Source organism: Microchirus variegatus (assembly GCF_963457635.1).
Source record: "Microchirus variegatus genome assembly, chromosome: 3".
NCBI lineage: Eukaryota > Metazoa > Chordata > Actinopteri > Pleuronectiformes > Soleidae > Microchirus > Microchirus variegatus.
The window spans coordinates 6,408,391-6,421,706 of NC_139804.1; the positions used below are offsets into that span (position 1 = coordinate 6,408,391).

Genomic DNA, 13,316 nt, shown 5'->3' on the forward strand with positions numbered 1-13,316 from the left:
TTGTGTTGCAAAAAATCCTCAAATGTCACACTAATGGAGAGTGTTTTTGCCCCTAATGAGAATTTAATATATAGCATATCTATAATAAACTTCTTACTAACCATCATGAATGGTCGTTTGAAGCTCAATTTACAAAAGATAAGAACGTAAACAACAGCTCTGTTTGTTTTGTTTTTATGACCATGTCATCGCGGTCCATATGCAGTGCCTTCTGTGTCCTCCAGGGGGCCCTGGTCCACATTTTTCGTTCCGATTTCGTGATTAAAAAGCTCTCGCGATAAGTTGATCGTGACGAATTTCCGCGATGAAAGTTGCCAATATTTCATGTGAAAATGCCGCCTATAAATTAGAAAAACCATACTAGGATGTTTATTTATAGCAGGGGTTCTCAAAGTTTGGATACCTGAGGGCCAATTTAGGAACCCAACATTGGACTGAGGGCCCCCAAAGGAAAAAAACCCCCAGAAAGAAATCCCATTTGTAATAATTTGAATGACCAGATTGCAGTTGTACAGTTTACACTTATTGGTCTGTATCCAGTAATGTCCAATAAACATTTAACAAGCTTAGTACCTCCTGGATTAAAACTATCAACTGTAATTTCATTGCGGGCCGCCAGAATTGTTTCTGCGGGCCGCCATTGGCCCGCGGGCCGCACTTTGAGAACCAATGATTTATAGTAATCGCTTAATATCCAGAATAACAGTGGAGGGAAATTGGTCACGTGTAGAGACATGCAAACGTGTTATAGAGCTGTTCAGTAGTAATCAATGCATCAGTCCAAACTTTGCAGTTCCACTATTGATCCCAGTTCATATCTAATCACATTTTACCCACGTTTATCATATCAGCTACGAAGAAAATTCACCTAGAATCGTCCAATTCGATAAAAAGAATGATTTTCTTGGAGCCAGACCAGAGATATTAACCTAAAAAAAAAAAAAAACAGCTTCAGGTTACAAACAAAAACACAAGCTGTTCCAGCTCCAAATGTTGGCTTTAAATCGTTAAAACACGAAGCAAAACTGCTGCAGTGTGATGGCAAAATGTGAATGATGGGACTTCACATCGCGAATGTCTGATAAAGATCGTATATATTTGTTTTTGGTCTCGTATCAAAGTCCCTTGAGGCGTTTCTGGCTCATCTGTGCATTTAAATAGTCGCTTTATTGTGACGATACAGTCGAAAATACTTGTTCATTCAAGTCCATCGTTCACACACAGTGAGTTCCCAACCCTGGTCCTCAGGGAACGTGGCCATGCCATGTTTTAGATGTTGCCCTGTTCCAAAAAAAACCCACCTGGTTCAGATTAAACATTCATTTAGATTTTTTCATTTTTAACAAAAGTTGAATTTTTTTTAAATAAAATTCTATTTTTTATTTTCTCTTTATAAAGACAAAATTTGACAAATCTAATTTAAAAAAAAAAATAATAATTGGCAAAAGTTAAAGGTGCATTATGTAATAAATCTAAATCAACTGGCCATAAAATCCTCAGCAGACTGCAAATCATGTTTATGTTTTGAAATCACATTTTGGCATGTGGCGCCACCTACGGGCGTCTACCAATCATTGCAGTCAGTAGAGTCTCAGCTGCCGAGCAACCACGGGTTGCCAGTTACGTCAGAAAACGAAACCTAAAAGACCTCGGTATTTTGAATTTGAATGTAGTAACCGTTTTTGCCCACATTCTTACATATGGCACCTTTAATGCAACATTTTTAGGAAAAACGAATGACAACAGTTGAAATATAACATTTGAGAAAAAAAAAAAAAAAAAACATTGACGAAAGTTGAGCTTGATGATGAGCTGACAATTTATGTGAATCAGGTGTTTTTTGGAGCAGGGCAACATGTAAAACATGGCATGGCTGTGTTCCCTGAGTTGGGTTGGGAAACACTGAGTTAAATGACTGTAAATCATTTCCCACCTCCTCCTCCTCCTCCACCACCTCCTCCTCCTCCTGCTCCTCTGAGGTCTTGTGAAACTGTCCCTTCATTGTCATCCGTCCACATGTAAGCTGACCAACTGCTTGACCCGAGACAGTCATCTGACTTACTCTGCCCTGCCGTATGTAATTAATACCGAGTCTGCTGACTCGACAACGCCGATCCATTTAAAAAAAAAAAAAAGAAGTTCTTACTTTGTTTGATTAATTGAGACGGAGAGGAGAAAAAAAAATAAGTGGTACTTTTTCACGCTTTTCCATATTTGTGTGTGTGTGTGTGTGTGTGTGTGTGATCGTTAAAGCGCTGGGATGTCTGTGGCGGAACGAGATGCCATTTCGCTCACGTGTCCTGGAAACTCTCCAGGATATTACACAAGAGGCGACTTAAGACATTTGTGATGTGGTGTGTGTTTGTGTGTGTGTGTGTGTGTGTGTGTGTGACGAGGCCCTCCCACTGAACACTATTGAAGGGCGTGGACCGTGGACCGCCCTCCTCCTCCTCCTCCTCCTCCTCCTCCAACAGTTTCACTTGGTGTCTGACAATAAATTGATGACAGTCTACTCTCCCAGTGGGAGAAGTCATCATATCGAGCCCTGTAGTCGCGCAGTGCCAGAGATTTACGACTGGCTTCCCTCTGTTAAACGCTGTCTGGGATGCTGATAAAATTAAAAGCAGTTGTGGAGTCTTTCTTCCCCTCCTCCTCCTCCTCCTCCTCTTCCTCTCAGACCAGACTCCAGTGTCTGAGTCATGTCACTCACACACAAGAATGTGTTTCTTACACAAGTACAGGTATTAAAAAAAAAACCTTTTTAACTACCCCATAACTACCTTTGTCACCTTGCAAATATACAAAATATTTATATCCACGGCGCTAAAGTTATCCGTGTTTATGAAGAGCATTCGATGTAAATCCTGCCATCAGTGGAAAAACCCCATCCAGTGTCAACAAAGGTGCCGTTACCAGGGAGGTGACATTGTTCCGTAGGTTTGGCTACATAAAGAAAACAACATGACTTCATTCATTCATTCATTCATTCATTCATTCATTCATTCATTCATTCATTCATTCACTAATTCATCATACATATTGGTTAAAGGTCATCTCTGCTGTTGCTCTGCGGCTTCTCGGTCGAGCGGCCTTTAATTGAATTGTTGTTAACCCTCTTGTGATCATCGCGATATTTGGATTTTTAAGGCTGTAGAATTGTCCGAAAATGTTCAATGTTAACTTCAATGTCACGATAACGCTCACTTTCCATATCTGGCAGTTGTTATAGAAGAATCTGACGTCGCAAACATGCTGGTTGAATCTCGTCTGTGATTGGGCAGTCGTTCCCGCGGATAGTCCTGAGAGGCTACCGTACACTCTGAGAAACAACCATTTGCTTCGGAAAACCCCGGAAGAAAGGGTTTTAAAAGGGTTCTTGGTGGAACCCTCCAAAAGGGTTCCAGGTGGAACTTTTATGAAAAGGTTTTACCTGGAGCCAAAAAGGGTTCTCCTATGAGGATAAGCCAAAGAACCTTATATGGTTCTACATAGCACTTTTAGTTCTAAGAGAGTACATTCTTAGAACTAAAAGTGCTAGAAATAAGAATGTTCCACCTGGAACCCTTAGTGTCACCAAGAACCCTTTAAAAACCCTTTATTCAGGAAAGGGGTTTTTCTCGATTGTCTTGTTTTTGTCCACAAACCAAAATGATTCAGTTTTAATGATTTCTTTGTTACGCAGAGCAAAGAAAGAAGAAAACGTTCACATTTAAGGAGCTGAAACGATCAGAAATCGTGTTTTAATCATGAAAAAAGCTTCAAACCGATTAATAATCAATTAATTGTTTCAGCTCTAGAATGATGATTTGTTTTACGTCCAGACAGACGGAGAGGGAAGAACAACACTGAGCGAGTAAAGCGAGGCGACTGGTTGCAAAGGCGACTGCCTGCAAAACACACGGGGGGGAAAAGAAAGCGCCCACGAAAAAGTTTCACAAGTGAACTCGACTGTTCAGCAGTTTAGATAGAAAAGCTGAAATAATCAGTGTCTGATTGTAAAAGAGAGCTTGTTTTCAGACGAAGGAAGCAGCACATACATCAGTTTTTATATAGTTTTTGCCAAACGGAGGAAGATCTCAAAGGCTGACCGACGCTGTGAGCAACATGAGGTTATTACACCGCACGGTGAAGCTGAAGATAAGTGGCTTGTGCGAGTTAATAGCCTCTTGCATTATTAACTATAATAGTGGATCATTTACATTTTCACATTTTCAGAGTCACACTTTCACGTTGCGAGCGCCCATGCACATGAATAACGTCGTCCAAGTTAGTCTCTCCGCGCCGCCGCCACCGCCGCCATTCCGTCTGTCTAACAGTTTCTGTGTGATTGGCATCTTGGAGAGGGGGGCACTCAGCCACCGCCTGGGCTCGCTGCTTATCCTGCCATGTTGGGGGTGTAAGGCTGAGTAATACTGTGGGAAAGAAAAGTGCCATTCACTGCCGCAAAAAGGGGGGAGTTATTCATAGAGCTCCCCCTCGGCTCCTCACGGGGGGGCGACGGCACATTGTCTCCGCGGCGTGAGCTCGCTTATGAGACGGGGGCCACGGCGAGGACAGAGCGTCTCCTCTGTTGTGAACGTGACAGTGTGAGCTGGTGATTTCTTTCCTTATTAATGGCTCCTTTGGCGGAGGAGGTCCTTCACAGATCGTCCCAATTAATCAATTTTGCGTTTAAAATTCCTCCGCGTTTGTGTTCGGCGAGCAGCTGACGATCTCGTTAGAAGTGGAACGACGGATTTGATGATATGAGAACATAGAAACTAGAGCTAAAACAATGAATTGATTACTAAATGAGTCAGTCGGCTCGCTTTACTCGCTCAGTGTTGTTCTTGCCTCTCTGTCTGTCTTGGCATAAAACAAATCATTGGGGTGGGGGGAAAAAAAATCACAGATATGAATCGCGATTCTGATCTTTCACGATTCTGAATCGACTCATCAACTTCAAATTACTATTTTTTGGGGGGAAAAAGAAAACGCTGATCCTGATCCTAAGCTTTTATTTTAAAATCCTGATCCTAAGCTTTTATTTTTTTGTACAGTAAGTAAATTTTTTATTTGTTTTGAATGAATAAATGTTAAGTTTGCGTTTGTGTGATCAAATTATCACACATCTTATACAAACTGTATTGTTTTGATGCCATAATTTGCCTTAACACGCTATGCATTTTATTTAGAGCTGCAACTAACAAATTATTTTCGTAATCGATTAATCTGTCGATTATTTTCTCGATTAATCGATGAAACCGTTGGTGTATAAAATGTCAGAACATGTTAAAAAACGTTGATCAGTGTTTGTCAAACCTGGAAATGACGATGTTCTTGAATGTCTTGTTTTGTCCACAAACCAAAATGATTCAGTTTTAATGATTTCTTTGTTATTATGGATCGATGGATGGATTATCGATAACTAAATTAATCTGCAACTATTTTGATAATCTATAATCGGTTTGAAACATTTTTCATGATTAAAACAAGATTTCTGATTTTTTTAGCTTCTTAAATGTTAATATTTTCTTTGTTTCTTTGCTCCAAATAACGAAGAAATCATTAACACTGAACCATTTTGGTTTGTGGACAAAAGACATTCAAGAACTTTTACATTTTCTCGGATTAATCGAGAAAATATTCGACAGATTCATCAATTACAAAAACAATCGTTAGTCGCAGAAAACATAGAAACATGGCGTGAGCGTTGACAATGCCCGAAACAAGAATACGTCGTGGTTTGTGGAAATTCTCTGTGAAGTCGTACCAAAGAGTGATTTTTGCATCGTATAAGACGCAGATCATGTCTTCATGTGACCGCTCTCAAGGAGCGCACGTGTCTCTCTGCAGCCGAGGCCCCTGAAGTTTGCGTTAATCCATTATTAAGGCTGTCTGCTCTGTAATTGTTCAAGGCCAAGTGTGCTTCTTTTCGATCCTCCGCACTCGCACCCGTTTGTGAAACTGAGTCACGACGGCCTCCGCACTCCTCTCCTCTCCCTCCGTCTGCAACAGCGTGAATGTTCAGGACAGTTGTGCCAGGTGGGACCAGCTTGGAGAAGCTCTGTGAGTGGACTGGACACCGGCCCTGGCACAAGTCGCTCTCCAACAGGAAAGAGGAGCAGATGGCACAAGTGATGTATCACCAAAGCCTTTCTGCAGAGACGTTTACTTCTTACTCCTATTTTTCCCTCTGCGAACATCGCGCTAAAGCGATAGCTTCTCAAGACACGTCTTTAAGCCGAGACAATTGTAAAAAAAAAAAAAAAAAAAATGGCTGCCAGCAGCGACAGAAGGAAAAAACAGATTTTAGCCATTTAGCTAAAGCCTTTTCCTGATAAAAAATAATCCCCCACTTAAGTATATGATCGTTTGAAAAGATGTTTTCCTCGCTGCTCGACGGCCTTTTCCTGCTGGAGAACTCTTGTTTGTGTATAGCGCTAACTCTCCCACACCAAAGCCCATAGAGAAAATTAGCGATTTTACGCCATGGAGTTGTTAATCAAAGGCTGAGTCCATTAGCAACTCCATGTATTATTCTGTGACTTCCATGTTTTTTAGCGCTGGGCACGTTAACGGCCGCTAACGGCGTCAACATTAACACATGCCGCGTTTCCATGGCGACTGACCGGAAAAAGACGCACATGTTTATGTGCTGCGGGACCAGAGCCCAGCCACCAGTTAGCGCCGTTAGCGTACCTAAAGTCAAACCGGAGTGGTCTGTTTATAACACATTTACCAGTTAGCTCCGTTAGCTCCTTTAGTGTCGTTGCATGCCTACAGCCGTACTGGAGTGGTCTATTTATATCACAGCTAACTGGTAAATATCAAATTTACCAGTTAGCTGTGTTAGCTGCGCTAGCGTCGTTAGCGCGCCTACAGTTGAACTGGAGCGGTCTGTTTATTATTAAACGAAAAGAGCAGCACTACAAATAAGCAGCGTACCTGTGTACCGCGTATGTGTGTCTCTGTTTTTAAAGTCTAGCGTTACTTTAGAGCAGGGGTCACCAACCTTTTTGAGACAGAGAGCTACCTTAAGGGTAAAAAATAATATGGAGGGCTACCATATAATATTTTTTTGTTTGTTTACCATTTAAATGATTAATATTATGCATTCAACTGCATACACATTAATTCCAGTGCTTACTCCTAACGATTACCAGTTTTTATAAACAATATCAAAGATATTTTACTGAGAGATCATACGGATACATGCAAGTGAGGTGAAGTGAAGTGAGCCCGCGGGCACCGTATTGGCTGCCTGCGGGCTACCAGGTGCCCGCGGGCACCACGTTGGTGACCCCTGCTTTAGAGACTCAGGAGTCACGTGAACATGACGTCATGCACTGTCTTTCTCCGGTCAGTCGTCATGGAAACATGTCATATGTTAAAGTTGACAGAGTTGATGCCGTTGACTCGGTTGGCGCTGTTAACCGTCGTTAACGACGTTAGCGGCGTCAACGTTAGCACAGCGTTAGCCCAGTAATGGTGTCTTTAAATCATTTGTTTGGATTTATTTAAGTGGCACAAACTTACCCAACAAAGCAGCAGGTGACAGCGCCCCACTGTGTCCCTGCGAGCTAAAAACATGGATTTTTCTTATGGACTTTGGTGCAGGAGAGTGAAGGCTGTAAAAACGTCAGTTTTCAGCCCAAACAAGTGACTTTAATGTTAAAAATAACCGCAGCCCACACACACACACTCATGTATTCATGCCTCATGTAACACAGTCATCCTGACGTACAAAAATCTTTATTTTGCTTTCTTGTATTTCTCTAGCATTCGTACGTCACCGTACCAAGATAAATATTTGCTCTTCAGCCAGTGCAGCTGAAGGCTCAGGCCTGACTCTTTGATGTCAGCGTGGAGATCGATGCGGTCATAGGTTTTCTCTGTACATGCTGCTCTCTTGACCTGGGATTCCACAGCCTACGCTGGTAAACACTCCCACGGGGTCCCTGAAAACAAACTGCGCCGGATCAGACAAACACGTAAATCGGAGCAGATTGTACGGCGAGTGACACGGGGGTCATTAACATGCGCGTGCACCCGCTGACTCTGAGCCCACTCCGGTCTTACAGTAAACACGGAGAGAGAGGTATCGGCCAGAGAGGAGGCTCAAGTTGTGCACTTGGTCATGGATGCACTTCATCAGGGATCCTGATCCTGGAGACATGACGGCTTAATCCAGCCTTGACTCTCTGTAGGCTCTTAGATTTGAATCTCATTTTTCTGAAAACCTGACCGGATGTTTGAGGCCAGTCTTAAAGAGACAGTATTTTTTTTTTTTAAGTAGATTTGTTGTTGTTTGCTGCATTTGTCTATTCGAGCAGTGGGATTTCGACGAAATCTGAAGGGTTTGGGAAATGAAAAGGATTCGATCGTGAACCCGGGAATTGATTTTCAGGATTTTCAATAGCCGTTGCTAACCGTGTGAGAGTGTATTGACAGTGTGCGACGGAGCAGCCTTATAATCTGTTTGTGTCCAAGATATACACTTCATCATGAACAGGGCTGCAACTAATGATGATGATGATGATGAGAAACCAGCAAATATTGACATTTTTAAAGGTGCATTATGTAATAAATCGAAAATTGGCCATAAAATCCTCCTAATATGTCACAGAGACTCAGGAATAATGTTCATATAACAAACTGAACTCACCAACAACAACAGTGCAGCCAAAATATTCGCATTAAAAAAAATATTTTTCAGACTGCAAATCATGTTTATGTTTTGAAATCATGTTTTGGCATGTGGCGCCACCTACCGCCATCTACCAATCATTGCAGTCAGTAGAGGCTCAGCTGCCAAGCAAACCACGGGTTGCCAGTTACGTCAGAAAACGAAACCTAAAAGACCTCGGTATTTTGAATTTGAATGTCATTTTTGGCCCCATTCTTACATATGGCACCTTTGAGACTCTAAACCGATCAAAATAGTTGACGATTCGTGTAGTAATTGATGCATGAATGGTTTATCTACATATATATATATATATATATATATATATATATATATATATATATATATATATATGCTATATATGAGTTTTCTTTTTTTCCATTGTGACTCAGATCTGATTTTCTTTTCCATGACTGTGTGGACACAGGCATTTGATGAGCAATCCAGATTGTCATATCAGACACACGCGCACATACGTCATATCAGCATCTGTGACGCTACACCTTTACTGCAGTGCACTAAAGGCCACGCGCTAATCTGTTTTACTGCGATATCTTCACTTTTCACGCAATGTTGACGTTATCTGTTGTTGTCGATGACGCAAAACAAAATCGGCAGTGTGTGCAAACCCCCGTTTCTCATAAAAGTCCGTTCCACATTTTTAATGTAATCCAGTTCTGTCATATCCCGGTGATTGTCTGTCATCATATTATGGTTAATTATAGCAGCTTTAAGATTAATTCAGTGATAGTTAAGGATTGTTTTAAGGCTCATTGATGCAATGCACGTTATTTTTTCAAAATGACTGGATTAGATATCGGGAAAAAGACAACAAATGAACTCCCAATACGATCTGTAAATTCGAAATGACTGGTTATGGCTCGTTGGTGAATGCATGAGTGCGCACAAATGTGACACAGCGTGTTTTGTTTTCGTACATCTGACTGATAACGGAATCAGTCAATAACTCAAGGTTGTGATATCGGTATCAGACACAGAAAAAGAGGCATGGAAATGGAGGGAAAAGTACAATTAACCCTTAAGAGTTCCTTTAAAAAAAAAAAAATTTGTTCCTCGAGACAAAAATGACACCCTCCCCAAAAAAAAAATACAGATTAATATTTTTTTCAGTCAAACTTTTGAGACTATTACAGTCTGAAATAAACAAAAAAAAAACTACTACAATAATTTCAAGGATAATTTTATTATAATTATTATTATTGTAATTGTTATTAATGTAATTATTATTGCATAATGTTTTTACAGGGTGACGTTTTCTGCCGCAAGGAACAAATTAGTAAGTTTGTGCGTAGCTTTGCCATTTTAGGCTAATTTAAGGAACTGAAATGAAGGTTAGCTAATATCCTCTGGCAAATTTGAGCTATATTCATTCAACACAGTCCAAAATGGTTGAACACACAACACAAAAAAAAATGTCCTTATATGATCTTGATTCAAATGATGAATTGTTCAGCCGTTATCTATCCCTGAGTAAAGAAAGGTGTTGCTCCTGGTTTCAGTTGATCCACACAGTCGCACACCACGTGTTTCTCCGGGTCTCAAAGTGTGTTGGTTGGACAGGGGAGTTTGATGAAACAGCAGCGCTCCTGTTTCAACTGCTCACACACACACAGAGATACACACCTCCCTCCCCACTTGAGGCCGTCAAGGAGTCCAACCTTGGCATTGGCCCAGGACATGAGGGGCAGCTGCGTTTCTCAGGCAATGAGATGGAAGGAGCCCTCCTTCCCCTTATTTCCTGCCAGCATCGCCCGCCTCTCCAATCCCGTCCCCCGGTTTTTTTTCCGCCTCTGCCACAACACAACACAGAGCGCACTTAAAGACGTTTTCATGGGTTACGAGAACACAGCACCCCCCCCCCCCCCAAAAAAAAGCCTCCTCCGACGAGAGATAAAGGGAGGGAGCAGCAGAGGCTGAGGATGCTCTAAGTTCAGACTGGGTGACACTTGTTTGGAGTTGCATAACAAGACATTTACTGGAATCAGGGAGCCGCAGGCCAAAGTCTGGTGCCACTGGTTAGTCAGCGGAACTGTGAGGCACTGTGTTAGAGATATGTGGGATTTAAGTCTCCTGTGTGTGTGTGTGTGTGTGTGTGTGTGTGTGTGTGTGTGTTCACATAACCTGGGCCTCATAATTAAAGCCCTGCTGCTGGCAGATGCACAGACACGATGGCAGGCAGACAGGCCGACACACGGAGCATTCCAGCAGCACTTTTATATCTCAACAAAATTCTGCCGTTCCTTTTCCTCTCCACATGATTTTAATCCTCCAACCCCTCCCCCCAACCACCCCTCCCCCTCCACGCTTCTCATACCACTTAACGCTTTGACGTGCTGAATCACCACGTCTCGCACACCGCGGTTGTAGAAAAGCATGTGTGAGTATCAGCGAACGAAAAACCTGTTAGTCTTTGTTCTGCTAAGTGTCACATGCCCACGAGAAAGGAGGCCTGCATTAATGATTATTTTACCGTTTTTTTCCCAGAGTTAACGTGTCGTTTTAATTCTTTTCCCCCCCCCTGTAAATGTTATTAGTCTGCCTCTGTTTATTTCTTTCCTCTGTCAAGCAAAACTATCAGTCCTGGCGCAGCGGGGAAAAAGAAGCGCTGAGCGACCGGGTTTTTTGGGCATTTATTTTGTGTCTGTGCAGCATGGGAATGTCACCTCTAAACTAGTGCTGTGCAATAGGTTAACGCACGTTAACGCATGACCCCTTTCCATGATGACTGAGCGGAAAAAGACGCGCATGATGTCATGTTTACGTGCCGCGACGCCAGAGTCCAGGCACCGTTTACCAGTTAGCTCCGTTAGCTGCATTAGCTCCTCTTAGCGCCGTTAGCGCGCCTACAGTCGACTGGAAGCAGTCTGTTTATTATTATTATTCCGGTCAATCATCACGGAAACGCGTTGTGTGTTAGCGTTGACGCACTAACGTTTGACAGTAGGGATGTGAATCTTTGGGTGGCTCACCATTCGATTTCCGATTCTTAGGGTCACGATTCGATTCAAAATCGATTCTCGATTCAAATGATTCTCGTTTCAAAAATGTATACAATGCATAGTGTGTTAAGGCAAATTACGGCATCAAAACAATGCAGTTTGTATAAGTTAATGATATAATGTGATCACACAAAGGCAAAAGTTAACATTTATTCATTCAAAACAAATAAAAACTTACTCACTGTACAAATAAATAACTTGAATAAATAAAATCTTAGGCTAGCTGCCTTTTTCTCCCAGAAGTTACAAAAATAAACTGTACACAAACAACACAAACGGGTGTTTTGTGTGGTTTTTCAAAATAGAAACTTAAAAAAAATAAAAAATAATAATAAGTTTTCAAAAATCTATTTTTGAAGTTTATGAATCGATTCAGAATAGTGGATGATTAGAATCGCGATTCCTATGTGAATCGATTTTTTCCCCCACCCTTATTTGACAGCACTACTCTAAACATCCCCATACTCCACAAACACAGAGAGGGTCCTGTTGAGCTCATTTCTGCCTAATCAGCATGATGTGACAGCGGTTTCAATGCAACAGACGTTCGTTTGTGCCAAAAAAAACTGAAGCTGACGAAGCTTTAAAGTCCAAAAGCGACTTAATTTATATTATATTTGACAGATGAGCCTGTGATTAAATGGTTTATAAAAGATTTAAATGACTGTGCAAGTTTTGTTGTGGTCCGGTTTTCCATCACTCACGAAATGTGACGCAGATTGAGTGACAAATATCATTTTCAAACTTACGTAACCACCCGCTGGCGCGCTCGCTCACTCGGTTGCGCAGCCGTGTGGCCCTGCAGATTATTTCACAACCTTGTGTTTTCCCTCGTGTTGTCCTCTCCACATATGTTTTCCCTTCGGCCTCAGCAGCAGCAGCGGCAGCGGCACCAGCAGCTGCATCAGCGGCAGCAGCATCATTATCCTCTGCTGCCGTCTGTCTCTTTGCATTTTAGGAAGTTAATCACTGACTCAAACCTCGGCTCACTGAAGTCAAGGAGAGCGGGGCATGAAAAGAGGTCAGTGTGGCACAGCAGGGACATCGCACACACACACACATGCTGTTTGAATGTTTTTATCTGTGTGTGGCACATGTGCGTGTAGTTATGAAGTCACGTTACTGCAGGCTGAAGGGACGAGTGGAGATTGATTCCATGTGCTGCCGCTGCCTGCATCGGTCAAAGCAGGTTTTGCAGTAAAACTGTATGCCCTCATATAACCTCCATGTTAATATTAGATATTACATGGAAAAATACTTGGAATTGTCACACAACTTCAATTAACAACTCGTCATTGTTTCTTACACATGTAAATACACATTTAAAAAGCCAAACAAATCAAATATCATCGAGAATTTTGAGTACGTTTCACAGATCATGGTGCGGTTGGGTCATAGTTACAGCGTTCTGCTCCGGTTATACTTTAAAGAGGGTTCACATACTGTAAGTATTTACAGTGTGTTTTCACTGTCTTGTAAGACACAAAAAATCTCTTAAAAGACACTTTTCAAAAGCTCAAATAAACAATTTTAGACAGACATATAGATAACAATTGTTTTAGCGAACTTCAAGCTTCAAGATAGATTGATAACAATTGTTTTAGCTAAGGTTTTAGCTTACTTCAAGC

At 41.7% G+C, this 13,316-nt stretch overlaps 1 protein-coding gene across 1 annotated transcript in view; it reads left to right on the forward strand.

Moving 5' to 3' along the window:
• foxo1a (forkhead box O1 a) overlaps positions 1-13,316 on the forward strand; it is a 41,941-nt gene that overhangs the window by 1,036 nt on the left and 27,589 nt on the right. The gene's annotated exons all lie outside the window — the stretch shown is intronic.